This window comes from Coturnix japonica, chromosome 6 (assembly GCF_001577835.2).
Source record: "Coturnix japonica isolate 7356 chromosome 6, Coturnix japonica 2.1, whole genome shotgun sequence".
NCBI classification, from domain to species: Eukaryota; Metazoa; Chordata; class Aves; order Galliformes; family Phasianidae; genus Coturnix; species Coturnix japonica.
The window spans coordinates 20,102,944-20,124,549 of record NC_029521.1 but is presented as its reverse complement, the minus strand read 5'-3'; the positions used below and the strand labels follow the sequence as shown (position 1 = coordinate 20,124,549).

The following is a 21,606-nucleotide window of genomic DNA, read 5'->3' as shown; positions in this document are numbered from 1 at the left end:
GGGACAGGTCATGTCAGCCTGCAGGCTGGACAGAAGAGATGATGACAAGCAGCTATTTTAGCTGGTGGCCTGCAGCCACCTCGCCTGGGCAATGAGCTCAGCCCAGCTCCTCAGCTGGGTGAAATTTGGCCTTGGATCTGGTGGTGCTGGGTGGGGGAGCTAAGGCACTTGGGTGAAGGCTGTTCCTGGGCTCCCCAACATCTATGAAACATGGGGAATCAGGTCTATACTACTCAGAGCTGGTATGGAGAAAAGATGCTTTGTAACATACTAGTATATATATTTTTTCTTCTTGTTTTGTTTATATTTTTTTGGTATAGCTGTTGAGGAAAGACAGCTGGCACATCCCAAGTGTCACTTCTATGGTCTCTGCCTGTTGCCTTTGTGGGGGGAAGGCTTTGAGATGAGCCAAAAGGATGTGGTACTCAACTCATGAAGCGCCCGCTTTCCTTCCAGTGTGGGCAGAAACTCTGTGACAGCCAACAAGGTGGGAGCGCGTGCTTGGAGCGCAGCCTGGCTGTCAGCATGCTTGTTGAATCAGGATGGAGCCTGTCAGATAAACATTATGTCTGCAAACATAGCTGTTACAAATTCATCACCCCAACCCGCATGTAGGCACCTCTTTGGATACCCTGTAGCCAGAGCAGTGCTGCTGGGTGATGGGATGATGCCATTAATAGAAGCCGGGCCCCAAGCTGTGCCAAGCAGGCATGGAGTAAACCCAAGTATCTCACACATTATTTGAACTGAGTCATCGACAGAAAAAAAAATCCTACCCAAAGCTCCTAAATCCATGGGAATGGCTGAGGATGAACTTGGCTGTGCTGCTACTCCAGCAGCGAACCCTCCAGCATTGCCTCTGGTACTTTTATCCTATTTGAATCATTCTATTTGTTCTTGATCCTGTTAACTTCATCCTATCAATTCGAATGCATTTCCATATTCCCTATGGTCTCCTTCCTGTGTCTGTTTTAGTTTTTAGGCAAACTGGACAAGCTCTGTCTATCCTGGAAGAAACAGTTTCAGACTAAAAGAGGGGAGATTTAGGCTGGATATAAGGAAAAGGTATTTTACACTGGGGTGGTGAGGCACTGTCACAGGTTGCCTTGGGAGGTGGTGGTGCCCCATCCCTGGAAACACTCAAGGTCAGTCTGAGCACTTGATGGAGCTGTAGGAGTCCCTGTTCACTGCAGGGGAGTGGGTCCAGGTGGCCTCTAAGGGTCCTGACTCAAATGGTTCTATGAAAATCTGCAGGATCTTAGAGCCCTGTGCCTTCCCCATCATTGCTCTGGTTGTGCTCCCCTGAGCTCGAGACCTGTCTCATGTCACGTACATCCTGACTGGAAAAAGGAACAAAAGATCTTGAGGTAAATAAAGATGAAGACCCAAACAGCATGCATGGCGCTGTGTTCAAAGTACTCTGTGTTTGAAATCAGCAGCCCCATAAAATCTGAGTGGGTCCTGAAACGTCTGGAGTCTGGGGAGTGGGGGTTTGGAGGGAGCTGGCAGGGGTGTGAGGGATGCAATGTCCCCTCCTCAGGGCTGTGATGGTGATGGGGACATGTAAATCACCACCTTTGTCCTTCACCATGGCTCGTGGAGGATGGGTTGGGGTCGGGGATCTCTCCAAATAATCCTGGACAATCAGGAAGTGCTTCTTGTTTGATGAATTAGGTGTATAAAATCCGTGAAGGGCTCACGGATGGACAGACCTTTTCCTTTCTTCATGGGGATAATATTTCATGATTTGGGGAGGAAGGAGTGCAAAGGGAGGGGGGGAATAATTAGTAATTTGTGATTAACTCTTTTCACGGGTATTTTGTTTCTTTGTTCTCTGATGCTGCCTGGAGCCATTTAAAAAATGACTTAATGACAACAACAAAACCAATCACTCTTTGTAACTAATGGCTGTGTCAGAACTTGGAAATCAAACCAAGGGTCCTCGGCAAAGTTGCAAGAGAGATGCTGTGAGCCAGAGAGGGGGTGGAGAGGAATTTTTTCCCTGGTATCAGATGAATGGTTAGAAAGGGCCCCGAGATCTGTGGAGATAAAGGAAAAGACAGAAAACCTGCCCAGAAAGCAGGCAGCTCTCCTCACTGATCCAAGCCCATTAAGGCTGTTACAAACCCCTCTTCCTCTACCCACAGGAGAAAGGTTTCATTCAGTCACGCTTGGGAGCAGCATTCTCCCAAACCTCCTTACCCAGTGCACCAATTAGCACAAGCAGTTCTCTGAGCTCCAGCAATGGGCTGGCACAGTGACATCCATCAGGACAGGGGAGTTCTGGTGGAGCTTGGGTCTCTAAGATGGGTTTATCTATCTCCATCAATGAACTCTGAGCTCCGGCTTCAAATGATGGAGGTTTGTGATGGGTACATCTCCATCATGAACTTCCACCTTTGGAAGATGAAACTTGGGTCTCTGAAATGGGTTTGTCGCCATTGGTAGAATCACTTGCAGCAAAAGACAAGGTCCAGGAAGCCAGAGGTCTGCTGTGTGCTCTTTCTTTGATTTGTGAGTTAGATCTGCATGGGAAGAAGAGATTACTTCTTGTTTACAATATTGGGGGTTCAGGATGGCTTCATCTCCACCAGTGGAAGGTCATCAGGGTTCTGATGGACCTTGTATCTCTAAGATGGGTTCATCTCCATCAGTGGAATGTCATTGCTGGAGATGAAATCATCATTAACCTCCATTACAGGAAGCTGGAGATCATCTCCTTCTTTTGCTCAGATCTAGTGCATGAACTGAAGAAGAATCAAAGAGAGGATCTCTGTAGGCCTCTGGCTTTGCTGAGTTTGTGTTTGCTGCAGGGTGATGGGGGCTCTGGCAATTGAATGGAGGAGGACTGCAGGAGGTAGGAAGTGTGCACAGGGCCACAGAGCAGCATGGAGCAGGCTGATGTTGCACTGGGCCCTGAACCTTGTGGTCCCTAATTGTGTCACACATCAAACAGGGAGAGCATCACATCCAAAACCCCCTGGAGCTGTGATTCAGAAAGGCAAATCCATCCTGGTACCTGATTATGACACTGACATTAAAAACCCCAGGAACCTCTAATCAATGGAGGTTAACTTATTTAGACCATAAAACTGGAATTTTCTTGAAAGGGGTCATGGTGGAGCAGCAGATGAGGCTCCAGTCCCCCCTGGTTTGACCACACATAAGGTGGAAAGTACAACTCTCCTGGATGGCATCTTCTCATCTGCTTGACCCTGTACTGGTGTCAGGCTGGGCAGCTCTGGTTACAGAAAGGTGAGGAGTTATGTCTCAGATTGGGGTTATCTTTGCTTTCCTTGCAGCTGAGACTGTTCCCACTTGAATGTGCTCAGGGCCCCAAATTATGTTGAGAATGGAGCCCATCTTTCTGAAATGTTGCTTGTATGGCTCTGTCCTCCAGTGGTACCCATGCTGGGGGTCCATTGGGTGGATGCAGCTGATGACCATCAGATCCAGAAGGTTCTGGTCACCAGGGGTCACATCAGACTGCTTTGATCCTGAACAGCAAATTTCAGCTCCTGCCTAGGGAAGTGCTGAGGTGGAAGAGATTGCTTTAGCCCGTCACTTTTGTTTTCCTTGGTTATTGTTTAAAATGCAGAGATTATGAGGTCAAACTTTCCCAGCCAATATTTTTTCCTAATGAAAAATGTAGTAGGGTATGAGTCAGTGATCGAACCCATGCGTTGAATGTTCCACACTACAGTGATTTCCACAGACAGAACTTCAATAAATCTTGTTTTCACAGAAATTATATGAGGCCGATGCTCTATTTTTGCCAGTTTAAGATCACTTTTCCCCTCTGCTGTGCTCTGTCCAAGTGGAACTTTCCACCAGCTGAGCTGGGCCTTTGCTACAGCAACATGAGTGAACCTTAGGGCTGTGGTGAGAGCAGGGCAGGGGGATGGCAGCCTCCCGCATAGTCCCTTTGGGATCACCCCATCCTCCCCCACAAGTGTGGGTGCTGACCCACGTTCTCCCTGCTTCGCAGCTCTTTGTCAGCCTCTTCCCTGCTGAACACACCCATGCGTTTTAGCACTGTCTGCAAAGCAGTTTGGGAATCAATATTGCAATTGTGTTGTAAGTGAATTAGTTATAGATCAGCTTGGGGTAGGGCTAGCTCCTAGCTCAGCAGGCTGCAGGGAGGGATGTCACCATTTCAGCAATGCAGAAGCAGCATCCCCACCTGGGGATGGGGAGAGCGAGGCATAGAGCGGTGAGCTGGATGCTGCCAAAGCGCACCCACCTGCCCCTCAGCAGCAGTCCATACACGGCCGTTCCTGCTGCTGTGCTGTCCCCACAAGTCCCTTGTCACTGCTCCAGGATGTTCTGGCTCCTAAAATTAGCCTGGGCCTGTGCTCAGGGGGTTTCCCTTGAAACGATCCTGCTGTCTCCCCTCTCGCCTTTGCTCCTCTGCAAAAACAACTTGCTTCTAAAATAAGCCTCTCCTCCGGCTCCCAGCTTAAACCTGAGCAGCAGTGCGTGACTGAGTGGGGTTGGGGTGCCTGCTTTAGGGGTGTGCTGCTGGAGGGGAGCAACAGTCCTACTGCTGTGCTCCCTACGGCACGTTTTACAGATCCAGAGGTGTGTAAAAGCATGTGTGTGTGTGTGGGTATAAACACCTCCCCTTGATGCACGCGCTCAAACACACAGGATTTCCTCCCAGACACTTCATTAAAGGCCATTTTGTCCCCACCTTTCACTGTATATTATATTTTATCCACAAATCACATCTACTCAATGACTTTAAGGGTTTACTGCTCTATTTTTTGCATTCCCCAGATGTCAGGGGATGTCAGTGAGATGGCTGCATTAATCCGAACACTCCGGGTCTGTCTCCAGAGTGCTCAGGCAGGGGATTTCTCTCTCTCTGTCTCCTGTTGTATTCCTGACAGTAAAGTAATTTGCTTGTATAGATTCTGGCAAAGAGCACAGCACAAACTCTGGCTGCTCGACAGTGTTGCATTTTTAACTCAAGGTTGAAGAATTTCTGCCTGGAGACCTCTGGGGTTTGGTTCCAGAGCCAGAGTTGCTGGCTGGTGGGATTTGACCTGTGTCACAGCATTGGGTGGCTCTGCAGGTGGGGTGCTCTGGTGCCTTCCATAGAATGAAGCTGTGTAAAATGGGTCCCATCTTGGGCTGAGCTCTACCCTTGGTGTTTAGGGTGGACCAGGTCTCTCTCTTGTCTTCCTACCTCTTTAGGTAGGCTGTGCTCTCGACTGCTGCTGTAAGCTGGCACTGTGGGCATGGTGGCACCACACATCCCATCCATCCATCCATCCATCCATCCATCCATCCATCCATCCATCCATCCATCCATCCTTCAACCCTCCTGCCCATTCTCCTACAGCCATTAGCAGATGGACAAGTCCTGCAATGGCCTGAAGTCTGGAGTTATTCTGCAGTGCACAAAGGGAAGATGGAACCCTTGTCCAGGTGTGTACAAGAAAAGCAAGTAAATGCATGGAGCCTGGCCAGCAATGTGCCGGAAAGTAAAGCAAAATCCATCTGGGTCTGCAGCAGGAAAAGGGAGAAGAGGGGCTGGAGCTTGGGGGCAGAGCCTAGTTTGGGGCCAGGTGCAGCGCTGGGTGCAGCAGTGGTCCTGTTCCCCCATGCTGTGCCCCAGCACCCCAAGGTGCACCCCATCACCCCATCACCCCATCACCCACCTCCCGCAGCAGCTGCTTCACTGCATGCAGCAGTTTCAGCAAAAGCACGAAGAAGCCTGCATCCAATTGAAACCGCAGGGGGGACTGGGGAGATCACAAACTCAACCAGGGCATGATCGCTGGAGCCCAGGCAGCCTCCAACCTTGACGCCTTTGATGATCTCCTCAGATGAGGATGATGATCAGGGCCCTGGGCAACCTGATCTAGTAAATGTGTATGTTTGGTGGCCCTGCTAGGCAGGGGGGTTGGAACTACATGATCCTTGAGGTCCCTTCCAACCCGGGTAATTCTGTGATTCTGTGATTCTGTGATTCTGTGGGGAGGCAGAAGGTAATTTCCAGAGCTGGAATATGGCCAGGATACAAGGACTAATATTCTGGCTCTTGGGGAAACAGTCATGGGATCTTTGCTCTCTGTGAGTCATCCTGATCTCTGTTTTAAGTTAGATCTGGAAAAGGGAAAAGGAGACAAAGAGAATAATAACCCCTCCAAGAAGGTGGGGCTGCAGGGCATGGCTCAAAGCCGCCCTCACTACAGGAAAGGGCTCCCAGAAATGAAGCTGGGAGATGCACAGTGGAGTCCATGGCAAAATGGGTGTGGGGATGTAGGGCAGTAGGCTGACAATGAGTCCTCATGCTGTGGCTGTGGGCCGACCCCTGGAGGCACTGTGACCCTGCTTGCCTCTGAGTAATCTGCTCTGCAATGCAAATACCCCAGATTAGCTGTTTGGAAATGTATGAGCTGGCAACCAGTGCAAGAGGCTGGGGCACCACCGGCATGAACATAGAGTGCTGCCTCTCTTCCCATGGGCACGTTTTGTCTCCTTCTGAGCAACGTAGGTGTGAATGAAGAACTGGCACAGGTGGATACATCCCACAGACCACACTGGGAGATGTTGTCCTAAATCCTATTGAGAGAGAGCAGGAAGAGTGCCAGCACTTTGCTATGCTGTGCAGTTCCACCTCAGTCCCTGCCTGCTGGCAGCTAGCATTGAAACCAGCCAAGCCCTAATGTTAACAAACCCTGACCGCTGCACTGTGCTTAATTGGGTTTGCATGTGTAGCAAGAAGTTCAGAGTAGCAAAAATGATTTGCTCATGGCAAGTCCCCAGCCCAATGCTCTGACTCCACTCCCTGTGTCCCTGGGCATTTGGTCTCCTCAGTGCAAGCAGAGCTGAGATACTTGTCTTGCTGTGGGCTGCCTCAGCAAGCTGACTCTTCCCCAGATGTGACAGCAAGCTCTCCCAGCTCAAACAGACAGGCTGGGACTTCCTACTTCTGCAGCCCTACTGCAAAAGTACCCACTCACCCACCCGTCCATCCATCCATCCATCCGTCCATCCATCCTTCACCCAAACACTCATCCATCCAAGTACCCAGCCATCCACCCATCCTTCCAGCCATCCATGCATTCATCCTTCTACCTCCCACCCCACACCCATCCACCCAAACAACCACCCACCCATCACTGAACTCCCAGAAGTTTTCTTGAGCCACAGCCTGCCCTTGATGCACAGATTAAAATCCTTTGGGCCATTACTAACAGTGCAGCCCTATGCACCCATGTGCCCAGCCATGACCGAGGGACCAGCCTTGTGCTAGGTTGTCTGGCAGAAAACCCAACTCCGTATCTTCCTAAGGGCTGATTTCCCAAGGGCTGCACTGTGTTTTGCAGGAGCAGCACATGTGTCCAGGAGCAGGACAGGGTAGGATGCTCACCATTCTCCAGGATTCCTGGGTGTTTGCAAAAGCAGTTCTATTAACCAATAAAGAGCAGCGACAATAATGAAACATAGAGTAGGAAAAGAAGATCTCAAGCATTTTTTTTTTTGCTGGGGGGCAGGGGGCTTTCTTAAAATAGGGCAGGAGAGGTTGGGAATGCAGAGCCTGCAGCAGGGGAGGCAAATCTGCTCCCCTAGCAGAGACATGGCAGGACTGCAGCCCTTCGACGAGATCCAATGACAAGGGGAAGGCTGGGAGAGGACCCGGCTCCTGCAGACACAAAGGAGAAACCGGTGGCGGCGACTTTCTCTCTGAAAAGTCACGTTTGCCAGGAGAGGCTGTGAAATCCAAGCCGTTCCCAAGAGCTCATTCCCTTCCCACCCCCCAGTCTGGGGAAAGGAGTCATTCTAATTTTGTTTTTATTATCGTTATTCCCTCCTGGGTGAGTGCTGGGAAAGTGGTGGATTGTGCAGCTGCCCTGTAGGAAGGGGGATGTGAAGGATGCATGCCAGAGCTCCGGCTCTTCTCACCTTCTCCCCAACTTCCCACGGGACCAGGCATGGCTGAAACCGAAGCATCTCCTGCTGTATATCCCCCCACCTCCCAACCCACCCCTTAGTGGGGTGGCCTCACTGGTCCAGATGGAGGCTGCAGCTGGAGAAGGTGACATATGGGGGTGTCCTCAGTCCCCTATCAGCTGCTGGGGCTGGGCTTTGCTCCAGTGCAATGCTTCAGCTTCTGCCACCAGCCTGCCGCACCAGGAGAACACACATGTCCCATAATACTGGGAAGGAGGGAAGTGGCTACAGCTCAGACAGCACATTGAGACTGCAGGCACTGGGTCCAAGGTGAGCCCTGCCAGTTAAGAAGTGGCTGCAGCTCTTCCCTGGGCAAAGGCACTATGCTCTGTCTCATGGAACTTTCACTTCCACCTTCTACCTCGAGTTCTGGTTCTGTTTCAGCAAAACCTTGGGCCTGGAGGCAGGGCCAGCAGCTCTCCCTCCTCCTTTGGGCTCTGTCCTCAGTGGGAAGAGGTTTCATGGCCAGCCCACCCTGCAGCCCAGCAAACAGCCTCCAGCTCAGGCCATGGGAGGAAGAAGAGAGCACAGGTTTATTCCATAAAACTAATGGAGTGACAGTGTATTTTAATAGCCAATTTATTGACATCTCCTTCACTCTTTCACTTGAAACTGCTTCCTACCTTCAGCTGTGCCAATCTCATCGCTCCCCAAAAGATGTCTCCAAAATGGCCGAGCTCCCATGGGAACAGGAACAGGAGGGGGCCCCAGTCTCCCCTGAGCAGACCCAGCTGGGTTCACCTGAGGGTCTGTATCCCACACTCACTCCTTCATCCTATGCAGACTGGCAGGAATGGTGAGGTTGAACGAAGCATTTACACACCAAGTGAATTAGCCAAATTGCATTAAGCCCCCTTGGGGACATCCTTGTTCACAGCCTTCATTTGATTTCTCTTTCTAAAGCCCATTGAGCCGAATGTGATTATGGCCTCTTAATCCTGCCTGCACACATCTGCGTGGGGTTATGCAGTGGAAGAGATGCCCTTTGCAGGAGGATGGTGGTAACCACTGCTGCAGGGCTGAACCTCATGTGCAGATGTTCAGCAGCTGTAAACCCAAAGCATGGACAGTGGGCACTGCTGCCCAGCCCAGGAGCTGCTCTCACAGCTAACACGGAGGGAGGGCTGCTTGAAAGTGGCTGTGGTTCAGTCCTATTGTCAGCACAAGGAAATATCAGACAACTCCTTGTGCAGAGGGACGGGGATGAAGCTGCAGGGGATTTCCATGGGTCTTTCAGCCAGCACTCAGCACACAAACTCTTTTTTCTCTGCATTGGACCGCCTGCCAGGGGAGCAAATCCATCCCTGCTCTCTCAGGACCGTATCGCATAATCTCCTTCATAAAGCAATCAAGTTCCAGACTAAAACCAGCTCGATTTCCACCCCACTGAAAGGTTTTGTTTCCAGGCTGCCGCTAGTTGCAAATATTCCCAAAATGTGCTGTTTTTTTGCTGGGCTGACCAAAAATAATTAAAAAAAAAAAAACACCCCACACAACACATAAATGGTAAAAGTGTTATTTCCCCATGGAAACTATTGGTTTTGCCAGAATGATATTTCCCATTAAAAGCGTTTTGCTGTAGAACTCCCGACAAGGCAGGCTGCCGCAACACTGCTTTTAATCGAATACAGACATCCTTGTTTGCTGCTGTTCTCAAACTCATCCCTCCAAGAGAAGGGACGGTGGCAGAGCTGCCTGCCCCTTGCAGCAGTGCTGTGTCACCCACCATAGGATTCCCGTGTCTGCAGATGGATTTTGGAGATGCTCTTTTCCCTAAGCACGGCTTTAGCAGTGGGGCTTTGCTGAATGTGCAGATAATCAGTATCTAATTGGATGAGGAGCTGATAGTATCCTTGACCTTTTTCACTGCTTTCTTTGGCCTATCATTCTGCAAGGCTCAGGCTTGATTTTAGGCAGGGGCTATTTTCACATCCCTCAAGTATCTCCTGTGCTATGTCATGACTTCTGGGCCTGGCTTCACTGGGAGCTGTGGGGTTATATTTTAGGACAATGGAATTTAGGGAGATGCAGACAGGAGCAGGAGGGGAGGGGATGATGAACAGCAGGTGTTGGTGCTTACCAGGTGGAGCTGTTAATTGAACTGGGGTGGAAGGCAGTTGGGTGGGGCCTCATTACTGAAGCCAAGTGGCACTATTAAAACCCAGGGAACAGAGGTGTGATAAGCACTGCTGGGGTGTTTTGGGGATGTCTGTGTTCCTCCTTCTCTCCTATGAGGGCATAAGACTGTGTGTTGTTGTTTGGAGTTCAGGTGTCTTCACTGGGCTGTCCTCAGGAAGGAACCCAAGAGCTGAGGGTAGCAGATCTGACAAAGTGCTGGGCTAGAAGCTGAATTTGGAGTTCTGTAGAAAGCATCCAGGTGTTGCAGCCTGGTAAGAGGTGAGATATGGTGTACGCCTCTGTGTTGTAGATGTCACCCATAAGGAGAAGGGCAGCTTCCTCTCCTTGTGTCTTTCAGTTTGCAACTCTGTGTGTTTGGGATGGCTTGAGAAATGCTGAGAGAGGATGAAGGAGTTACATTGTCTGACTTCAGTCTCACGATATCCAGTGCTAAGGAGAAGATGAAGGGTGCAGTGAGTTCTGAGCACAGCCTGCTCCTAGCACAGAGGGTGGTGGTACATGTGTGTATGCACACCCATTCACATACTTTTAATAATGTGGTTGTGTTTCATTTTTGTCTTGTGGAGTAAGCAAATGATCCATGTTCAAACTAAAACTTCTGCTAATGAAAGGAACTACTAAACTACTGCACAGTGGGGATGCAGAGGGTTAAAATGTTTGGGATTAATTAATTAAGCTCTCTATCCCCACAGCACTGCTATTGCAGGATGGGTGGGCTTGGGAGCATGTGATGCGGGGACACTGGGGGAAGGTGCTGGGCATGGGAGCTTTCTGTATACATAGTTGGCTTGGTGGGTTTAAAGGCAGCAGTGCCCTTCAGGGCTCATGCAAGGTGCCCTTGCATCTCTGCTCTGGCTGTTTCTAATCTCTTGGCAGGTAATGGAAGCAGAGTACAGGATCATTCTCTAGCTCTGGCCTCACTGAGAGAAGGTTTTCCATTGCACATCTGAGCTGCAGCAGCACCCACAGGCTTGCTTCTTCTGTTTACTCCAGCTGTGCCCATGAGGATCCTTCTCAGTCCATGCAGGATTGCTGCTAATTCTCATTCTCCATGAGTTGGCTGTGATTGCAGCAATGCCCACAGCCCCCTGGGGAGCAGCCAGCCCTGCTGCTGGAGCCACAGCGTGTCTGCAGGGTGCCTGGCAGGTCAGCATCTAAGCAGACAAGATGGATGCACAGTGCAGCTGAAAGAAACACAGCGACTCCCATTTCAGAGGCAGGAGAAATGGAGCAGAAAAAAAGATGAAGGCCCTGGTCTTGTCTGTAGAAAGTTTTGCTGACAAAAGTTTGAGTGCATCCATGAACTGGGGAATTCCCTGGTTGGGAGTGAACCATGAGGCAAGGTTAGGCTTTCCCAACTGCAGTGTCTGTTGTTGTTGCAGGGGTGTCTGGGCTTGGGGCACTGAGATATGCAGCAACTGCTGGTCCTTGCTCATGCCAGAGCTTTAGTTTTCCCACTGTGCAGGGAGGGCAGAGGCAGGAGGAGGATGCCCAGTGCTGAGTGGGTGAGTGCTGAGCACAGGGATGGGTGCTGGGCTCTCTCATCCTTCAGGAAGCAGGGGGATGTCATTTGGGATTACACATCTGGGGGCTAACTCTGTGGCTTCTCAGTATGGGGAGAAGGTGTGAAAGGAGTCAGCAGGCTGCAGCTAACTGTGAGCTGGGGATGGGGATTGAACAGGTGACCTTGCTGCTGATTTGGAATATGGCAGGGCTTTGCATGGGTGGGGGGGGTGAGAACTGCCTCCAGAGGATGCTCCAGCAGGACTCTCTGCAATCTCTATCCACAAGGACTATTTGAACCCTTGGTGAGCAAGGACAGTGAAGAGCCTGCAGTCAGGGTGAATGGGATTTGGGCAAAGAAGAGGGGGTGGAGATCTCATGCGCTCACATGAGAGTGCTATCATGGATGGGATGCTGAATGGAAATGCAAGGCTGGGGGGGAGGGGGTTAGGAGAGAGGGAAGGGGGGGCTGCCTGCCTGTGTGCTCCCCTGGCGCTGAGTGTTGATGCTTCTTTTTGTGCTGCCTGACAGAGAGCACCTGGTGCATCCACACATGGGGCTGCCGGCCGTGCAGGCACACACACGTAGCCCTGCAGGTGGGAATCGATGCAAACATATGCTGCCATTAATGTGGAAATGACTGCTGCAAACATGAGGGGATCTCTATTCAGAGCCTTCCCCTCTCTCTGTGGGGAGGGGGGGAGAATCGAGTGCAGACTTTCACCTGAAATTCTTCCTTCTAAGGGCCTGGAAGAGATGGGGGGGACGGGGGGGGGGGGGGGGAGGTTTAGGTTGAATATGATGAGGGGAGAGAAGATGGGACAGCAGCCCAGGCTGAGCTATGGGAGCTCCTTTCCTGCCACAAGCTGTGAAAGACTTGCAGTGCTGCCTTCTCTTATCTCAGTGCTTCCCTGGTGCTGTCAGTTCTGCCCTTGCCCATTGCTGAGGAATGCATGGTGCTGGGGAGAATGTTGTGACCATATGCTACAGTGGTGGGTGCTCCTATCAGCGTTGAGGGGTAAAGTACCAGGAGAGCAATAAGTTCCCCTTTCATGGTTAAAGCAGTGCTGATGATGGGTGCTAGGGCAGTTCTGGTGACCAGAGTGGGAGCACCCAGTCTGCCCCAAAGCTTTATGCTCCTTTGCCATCCCTGATGTATGTATGCTGAATTCCCCAACATCTGCCCCTTGCTGATATCTATTTGTTGGAAGCCGGATGCATCTCTGATTTGGGAAATCAATCACACTTAATTGAAGGGTGATTGTTTTCACATACGAGCCTGCCACATCACTTTCATCTTTATCACATTCCCTTTCTCTCTGGGTTTTGTGTGACAAGATACCGCAGTGCAGCAGGGAAAGGGTCGCTGACCTTGGACCTGGATATAATTGAAAAAAGGAGGGCAGTGTCTCCTTTCTTTCCTCGGGTGACTCAGTTTGCATTTCATTCAACTCTTGAACAGAGCATGTGCGTGAGCTCAGAGCCATGTTCAATCCCATCCCTGTGCTGCAGCAGTGAGTGGTGCCATCCTTTGGGTTTTTGGGGCCATTCTCTTTTTCCTCTCTCTTCGTGGTCCCACTGGAAGCTGTTCTGTGCCTGGACTGAGCCCTTTTTCTGGTACACTCCAGTGCTTAACAAGGTTCTGACTGCCTTCAGGAACCCCCATAACACAGACAGTGCACAAGCTGTCCCTCCTGGTGAGTGTCAGCCCAAGCCTACCCTGTATCTTGTTGGATGTACCATTCCAAAGGGCTCACAACATGCTGTCTTTCTGTCTGTACCAGCAAACTGAACTGCAAGCTGTTCCCCAGCCTCCAGTTTGAAGGTCTCTATAGTATTGACTTTCTCGCTCTTGGAAGTGGCTCATTTATCTTATGCTCTGCATTTGTCTTGCCTGCCAGTGCAGTAGTAAGTGACTGGAGCTGGCTGCCAGCTTTTCTCCCTTAATGACACACCACATATGCAGGCAAAGATCTGAATCGGAGCTCTGGAGTCAGTTCCCACTTCCTCATTCTGGAGGAAGGTTTCTAAGTGCGCTTCTTTGTGGTTTGTCTCCAGGCTTGGCAGTGGAGGAGACCTCATCCCTCTGACTCTAGGAAGGCTGTGGTTGAAGGCATGTCTCCAAATCCTGGGCTTGTCTGAAGGTTAATGGTGTCAAGAGGAAGGCTCCTGACGGCTCTTGGATGAGGCAGCTGTGAGTTCCTTTCACCCTGGTTCTTTTCCTTGCAAATCTCTCCCTTCCACATGTGGGTAGGGCCTTTCCCAGTTCAGGATCAATAGAAATCTCTCGGACAAAGGTAGCATGGAGGAAGAATTGGAATTGAAGGTTCCTTGCATTTGAGACTGTGGTGACAGTTTATTCTGAGCTACCTCTGGCATGGCCTTCCCTCACTGGCAGGGGCTGAGAACTTGCAGGATGGTCAGACAGGGCTGAACCAGGTTAGAGAGCAGGAGTTGGTGTGGCAGGGCCATGGGTTTTGCTGAGTACTCTTCATCTTTGGTGTCTTCCAGGATGGAGATTTCTCCATCACTCGGTAGGAGGTAGTGAACTTTGATGGTGGAGGATGTGCCAGCTCCCTGCCCAGAAACTGCTGTGCTCTGGAGCAGGGGGGTGGAGCCATCCAGCCAAAAGCAATGATCCAAGCCTTATTTGCCTCTTGCACAAAACTCTGATGAAAACAGATGGAACATTTGCAGGTCTTTAACAAAGACAAAACAAACCAAAATGGAGCCTGTGAATCTGAAGACAAATATCTATTTGCTCTTGGTCTTGCCAGGCATGGCAAGAAGTAGTTGCAGTAGTTGTCTTCTGGGGACAGGCCAAGGAGAATGAGTATCCCAAGGTGGGCAGAGCGTGTTGCCCCACTGAGCACTCTGCCTGCAGGAGCCAAGGGAGCAGAGCCAGACACCTCCACCCTCATCCATCAGCATGGATGGAGCAGCCCATGCCTCCCTCCTCCTTCCACTGCCATGCAGTTTGGACATGCACTAAAAGCAGAGCTGTCGGTTAAAATAAGAGCTGCTTTTCCAGCTCCCAGAGGAACCCTGCTGTGACCTGCGAGGTGTTGCAATCCCTCTCTGCCACTGGCCTGCCTGGGTTTTGCCACCTTCCTCCCCCTTTCGTGGTGCTTATCGCAGCGTTTTGGTAGAACTGCCCTTGTCATATAAATCTAAACATAATTCTCTCTTTCCTGTTAAGCTAAAGAAAATAAACGTGTAGGGCTGTTACTGGAAGCCAAGCTGTAGGACTGCCCTAAATTCTCTTCTTATTGAGTCTGGGCTGAAAATCACTCAATTCTGCTGAGGACACACATCTATGCTTGCACGCGCGGGGAGGGGGAGGGCGAAAGAGAGCGAGAGGACGCGGTGTGTATAAATATCTCCAGCTCTCTAGATAGTCGGCAGATTTATTCCGCTGCCAAGCCTGCAGAAAATTGACTTGTTTCATGGAGGCAGGCTATTGACACATTACCGCGAGGAGGGTTAGGAGAGAAAGCGGTGCGGCTGGCGCCCCTCTATTATACGATAATGTAATCAGCATTGTGGGAAATGACTGTGGGTAAAATGGCATCGCTGACATTTATATTAGAGGATATTGATGGCAGGAACTGTGACCACATCTATCGTACCTCCCGTTTGCCAGGATTGACACAGACGGCTCTTGTTGGCTGGATTTCCTCTCCCTCTCCCTCTCTCTCTCCTTCCTCTTAGCTCCGTTGCTCGCTGCTGTCACTGCAGATAGATAATTGAAAAATGGATCTCACCTTTCCAGCAAACAGGAGTGGTTCAGGCAATTACTGCAGAGGTTATCTACTCAATCTCGGGGCCTCGTCTCCGAGAGAGATTCAGAGGAAATTGGATTTTACATGGATGTTTTATTCTGCAAGGGCTTTAGTATAAATAGAGGCAAGGAGACATGGGCAGGCTGTGAGGACCACGTGCAGAGGGGCAGAGTGGGGCTTCAGCGAGGGGGTTGACTGCATGTGTGGTGCCAATATCACGCTGCCTCTGTGGAATTTCTGGTGCCTATCTGTCTGTTTTAGGGTTGTGTTGTGTTGGGGTTTTTCTTCCATGCTTTGAGTATTGTTGTGAGGTGGAGGTTCAAGAAGCTCTAATCCCCACCCACCTCTGCCTGACCATGTTTTTGCCCCTGGAATCTAAAAATAGAAAGGAAGTTATTCCCAAAGGCAATAAATACGAGCAGATGGCAAAAATGCTGTGATGATGAGAGGGCAGAAGGGGATGAGATACATTGAAAGGGCTCTGGAGAGCATCCAGATCTTAAAGGAGAGGATAGATCCCAGGGAGGGGTTATTACCCAAAGGATCATTGCCTGTAAAGTGCATCCTTGAAGGGGATTAGGCCTTGAAGTGGTTGTCTGTATGGGAAGCAAAAATACACCTGTGATCCTGTAGGACATATAGTGATGCCAGGCTTTGGGCTGTGCTTGGTGGGAGTCCAGCCCTTGAAAGTAATTTGCAGCTGGTATCCTGGCCCTGGGAAACTGCTGAGCCAGAGCGGTCAGGGAAGGACCTTGAGAGCTGGTGACAATTTGGTGTGCTGGGATAAGACAGAGTGCTGTGCGTGCATACATGCAGAGTGGATTGCAACTGGCTTCTGCTTGGGAACTACATGGGAACTGATCACTGCATAACTGGCTTTTCAAATAACAGGGTGTTAGTGCTGTTGTAGAATCTATAGCTCCATGGATAAACAAAACATGTTGCTGTCCAGTGTTTTTTTTTTAATCAGTACTGAATTCACACTGGAAAGATGTTTTAAAGAATTGGAAATATTTTCATCTTGGTAAGCTTGAGATGGGGTGTCTGGGGGTCAGCATCATGCAGCCTGTCCCGCTGTTCCATGGTTAGCTCAGAGGAAGGCTGTGGGGTGGCCAGCACAGCAGATGAGCCTGGTTGACATTTCATGATCCTGAGCACGTTCAGTTGGTTGCACAGGACATGCAGAGACTTGGCTTTGTGCTAACAGCTCTTCAACAGTTAACCCAAATGGAGTGGGTTTTGTTGAAGGCATTCAGCACAGCATCAGGTGGCCCTCTGAGCCACTTATGAACTCAGCTGTCCCCAGCACAGAGCCATGGGTGTTCCCCCAGCCCAGGGTCTCACCCGACTATGTAGTCCTCCTGCCCAGCATGAGCTTTTTCACACTCTCCTCTGCCTGTCCCCTGATGTCAGTGCTGGAGGTTCTCATCTCTCACTGAGCAAATAATTCCTGACGTGTGGTGGCAGTCGCTTGCCCACTGGAAATCTGTATCCATGCTGCCAGGCGAGCTCCTGTTCTTGCCCAGGCAGGGGGGAGGCAGAGGTAGGACAGGATCCCTCAGCCTTCCTCTCCCCATCATGCTGAAAGCCATTATATTTTCATTTTGATGTTGTGCGTAGTTTTGAGTAAAGGGGACACTGAGTACCTACCATGTGCCACAAAACTGAGGAATGGTAGTTTTGAGCTGTGGATAATGCACTGGAAGAAGATGAGGAGCTGAGGCTGCTTTAAAAAACAGCAAGCAAGAAAATTCAAATCACAGTGAAACAACACATCAGCTTCATTTCCTTCTGAAATTTTTCATTTGAAGGACAAGGCAATGAAATGCAGCTGAAATGATGTTTCTGACATGTGCCACTTCCCAGCGTGACCCCTCGGACCCACTCACACCAGTGCTGCTAACTACTACTGTGTTCCTTGGAGCCTGCAGGAGCTGTGTGCTGGTGAGTTCTTGGTGATGGATCTGAGCTCTGCAAAAATATCCCCAAACACTTCTTCTAAATGCCTAGCAGAGAGTCCTGGCACATTATCTTCCCTATAACCCCTACAATTGCCCTACATGTGGTATCTGCATTCATTGCCTAGCTCAGATTGCTGTGGATGGTTATTGCTTGCTCACAAATAGCTGCTGTGTTCCACCTTGTAGGAGGCTGTGCTGCACAAAGCTGGTGAGGAGGCTTTGCTGCTGTCTAAATAAGCTTTCCTGAAGTGGGATGGATGCCATGAGACCGAAACTCCTTAAAAAGCGCTGAGCTCTTTGGTTGGAGGAGCACAATATTGTTTTATTAGTATTACCACAATGGTTAGCTGTATTAGTAATATCAATCTCATTATAGTCGTATTATCTGGTTGGGATCAAAATGACGAAGCTTTAATAGCCATCAGAGGAGCTACGTCCCAGGCCACATGTCAAAGCCTTCCCCACTGGGAGCACAAGTGTATCCACCAATGGTCTCAGCTGAAGAGTTAGCTTTCCACAGAATTACCTTTATTTCTTCCCTGGACTGGAGCCCCCTTTTATTTCTCCAGCCCTATATGATGAAGAACTGCCTCTGAATTTCTCCTAGCTCCACTTCAACTGTGCTTACAGGCATGGTGCTGGTGCATTGGGTGCGCGCATCCAGCAGACACAGCATGGCAGAGCACTCCCATCAGTGTCCAGCTCTGTTTGCTGTGGCATTATGTGGCACAGACCTGCTGCAGCCTGGGCTCCTGGGGGATGTGAGACCATTGGGATGTCCTGTTCCTGGCTCAGTTGGTGCTTAACCTACCCATGTCCTTGCCCTGGTTGTGCCACCCTCTGCTCCCTCCTGTTCTAGCTTTCCTTCCCACTCCTCCTGGTATCCCTTACATCCACCCTGCGGTGGGAGGAAAGTGGGAAGGACGGGTGGCATTGATCAATGACTCCTTCCTGCCCAGCCAGGAACCCAACCCGCCCAACTTTATTGCTGCAACCAGATCCTGGCTCGAGGGATGTTACCACAGCCCAGTTTGCCCACGGGGGCCTGAAGAACAAATACTTTCCTAACAGCCGTGACTTCAGCCCGCACATGTCCCGTGCCCCGGATGGCTCCTCTGACAGAGGAAGCCCCTGCCAGGATTTACAGGGCCCGACCACTTCCTGAAATTGCTGCCCCTGCTTGTTATATCTCAGTCCTGGGTCCGGATCCACGTTTGAAAGGAAAGGAGAGCCCTGGGAAGGAAGTGGGAGGAGGTGAGTGGGTCCCAATGGTACGGCTGCAGGGCTGGGGGATGGCAATGGACCCCACTACGGCAGAGTCTTTTTACTACCTGTGGTGGAAAATGAGTGCCAGCTGCAAATCAAGGATTTCAACAGCCTCTCTGAAGGCATGTCAAGCATTTTATGGCTGGAAATACATTCAGGGTTTATGATGGGCTGCCCACTGATCTTTCCTGCGTGTTCACACTCTGCCTTTGGATGGAGAGGAGTCTCCACAAATTGATCACTTTTTGGGTGGCAAATTGATTGGTTCCATCTGCTGCTTTTCTACCTTCCTGCTCCTGAGCAAGGCTTTAATCTCATGTTGAGACAGGCTGGGAGCTGGTTTGGAGAAGAGCCTGAGCCTATGGTGGGATGGAGCTCATGGTGCAGATCTGCAAGTGTCACACACAGCTCCCTCAGTGCCTCACTCTCTCAGTCCTCCAGCACCCAACGTGTGCAAATCCCACCATCAGGATCCAAGCTGGGGTCTCATAAAGCAGGTATGTTAATGGGAGCGGGACCTTCTTTTCCCATGTATGTATATTCCTAAATCCTGTCAGGATGTCAGGTCCCTTCTGTCACAATCTTTGGAAACTATCTGAAGGCTTTAAGAGTTGTTAAGGAGAAGAAAGAATCAGAGATATTAGGAGAAATTTCTTTTCTGGAGAAGTGGTGAGGCATTGTCACAGGCTGCCTAGGGAGGTGATGGGGTCACAGTTCCTGGAGGTACTAAAGACAAAGGTAGATAAAGTACTGAGTGACATGTTCTAGAGAGGCACACGCTGGTGGTTGGATTTGATGATCTTGAGTGGTCTTCCAACCTTAATGATGCTGTGATTCTGTGATCCTCATCCTCTACATATGTATGTATACACATAAACATATATTTTAGTGCACATACCTAGCTATTCCCAGCAACGCAAAGCTGATGCAGGTGATGGTTTACTGTTGACCTACCATCCTCTATGCATATCTATTAAGAGGTTTACCAAGCAATTACATCCAATCCAATGTTGCTTATTAATGTACACAGCAGGATTTTACTGGTCTTCACTTTTTGCTCATCTCACAGCTGCTTCTTTTAGCAGCTCCCTGCCTTTCCTTCCATCCACTCTCCTGGTGGATCTGCTTGCCTGACTCTCACCTTGCATAAGCTCCAAGAAGGATTGCTTTTGTCTCTGCTTGTGAAACGAGCACGTGCTCAGCTCAGCCACCCGGCTCCTTCTGTTCAGCTGCTTGTTTAATGGCTGCGTTTGATTTCTATTGATCAGCCTCTTCCCGTTGTGCTCACATCATATTTTCCAGCTTTCTCTGCAATCACAGGAGCTAAATCTTCTCTCATAGAGAGAGAGGGGGATAAAAAAATGACACGGAAATTTCTCTGCAGTGCCCTTGTGGCAAGAGCTGGGGGTATACGCAGGAGACAGGAGAACCAAGGAGGGACATGATGAGGTGAGATGGGCCTGCGGGGTTTTGGGAGGGATGAGGTTGTAACTCTGTTAACTTTAGAGAGAATAGGGTATGAGGGTATCAGTTCCTGCCAAGTACCATGGTGGCCAGCTTGACTTGCACCTTGGCTGCTAGTTTGTCTGTTGCTATGGCTGCCATCTTGGTTTGTGCCAAAGGTGCCATTTTGGCCAACGCACCCAACTGGCCATAGCCATGACCAAGTACAACCCCTGGCCATTTTGTATATGAATTCCCTGCAGGACTGATGAGTCCTTTGTTGAGCACATGCTGTCCATGGCTTGAACACCAAGGGAGGGCTGTGGTCCCCCAGGGTGCTGCTCTTTTGGTGGCCGTTATCCCTGGGTATTGGCTTTGCCATGAGATGATGATGCAGCGTCTGGTTGGGGGTCCCAGTATGGATACCCACATATGATCCTGCTACCATCTGCTGGAAGGAATTGGCCTGTGCAGTTGCTTGTTGCATGGAAGCCCTGTGGGAGCCATGATGGAGGTGGTGCAAGGAGGACGGCAGCATTAGGTGTGAACCTTCTTCTCACTGCCCATTTATCCATGCACTTGGAGTTTTGCTCACGGAGTGTGGCCTCCTTCATGCTGCTTAGGACACCCCTCTTCGATGTTGCTCAGCTCCCTTCCACTTACTGTGGCCCTTTCTACGTGGGTGCTATTAACTTCATTGTGCTTTGTGCTTCCACTCCTTTCTCTCCCCATCATTCCCAAACTGCTTCAACCTTGTACCCCAGAAACACATCTGTGCATTGAGTAGGACACACAGTCTGCTCATCTCTGACCGTCTGGGGAAGACAGTGCCCAAAGCCAAAATAGCAGCTCAACATGTTCTCCTGTGCAAGCTGGGCTGGGGACTGGAGACAGTCAGTACAAGGCTGGAAGCTTGTGTATTTTTGTTATGGGTTGTTGAACAAACCACACAGTTTTACCCTACAGGGTGTCATAAATAAGCAATGAAAAAGCAGAGAAGTGAAAAAGAAAAGGATTAGCCTGCAAAAAACATGCGACAAAGTAAATGAATCAGAAGGACATGGACTGCACTGTGCTGGGCCTGCTCTCTCTGAAAGCAATGCTTTTATAAGGTAGGGAAAGTGATTTAAGAGACTGCAGGTAAACATGGGCTCCCGCATACTGTTCTGGGGAAAAGTGGCTGAATAAATATGCAAATCCTTCTTATGTGACAGCGAGGATGGTAGAAATGATTATGAAATAGACCTGGGGAAGGCTGATTAATAATTTATCCTTAAATGGAAGTTAATTCTTAGCTGAGCAGAGAGGATAATAAGGCTGAAGAATCAATAAGAACATTTACAACTCTGTAAAATGCGTTTACAAGTGCAAAAAGATGGGTTGCTTTGTGGCTATGCCTTGAATAAGCAAGGAGAGAAGGAAGAGGGAGCACTCTGCAATGACTATGCAGCAATGGCCATGCCAATAAACCTGGAGAAGGAGCAGGGCACCGGCAGATCCTGGTAGAGCTGGCACCATCCCTATTAGAAATAATATCCACTGGATGG

General features: G+C 50.0%; 1 long non-coding RNA gene across 1 annotated transcript; it reads left to right on the top strand.

Moving 5' to 3' along the window:
• Positions 1 to 12,461: 12,461 nt before the first annotated feature.
• On the top strand, positions 12,462 to 20,656 carry LOC107315951. The gene is made up of 4 exons (XR_001556129.2): positions 12,462 to 13,304; positions 13,666 to 13,801; positions 17,201 to 17,333; positions 18,310 to 20,656. It is a non-coding gene; the product is annotated as an uncharacterized LOC107315951 (long non-coding RNA).
• Positions 20,657 to 21,606: the final 950 nt, after the last annotated feature.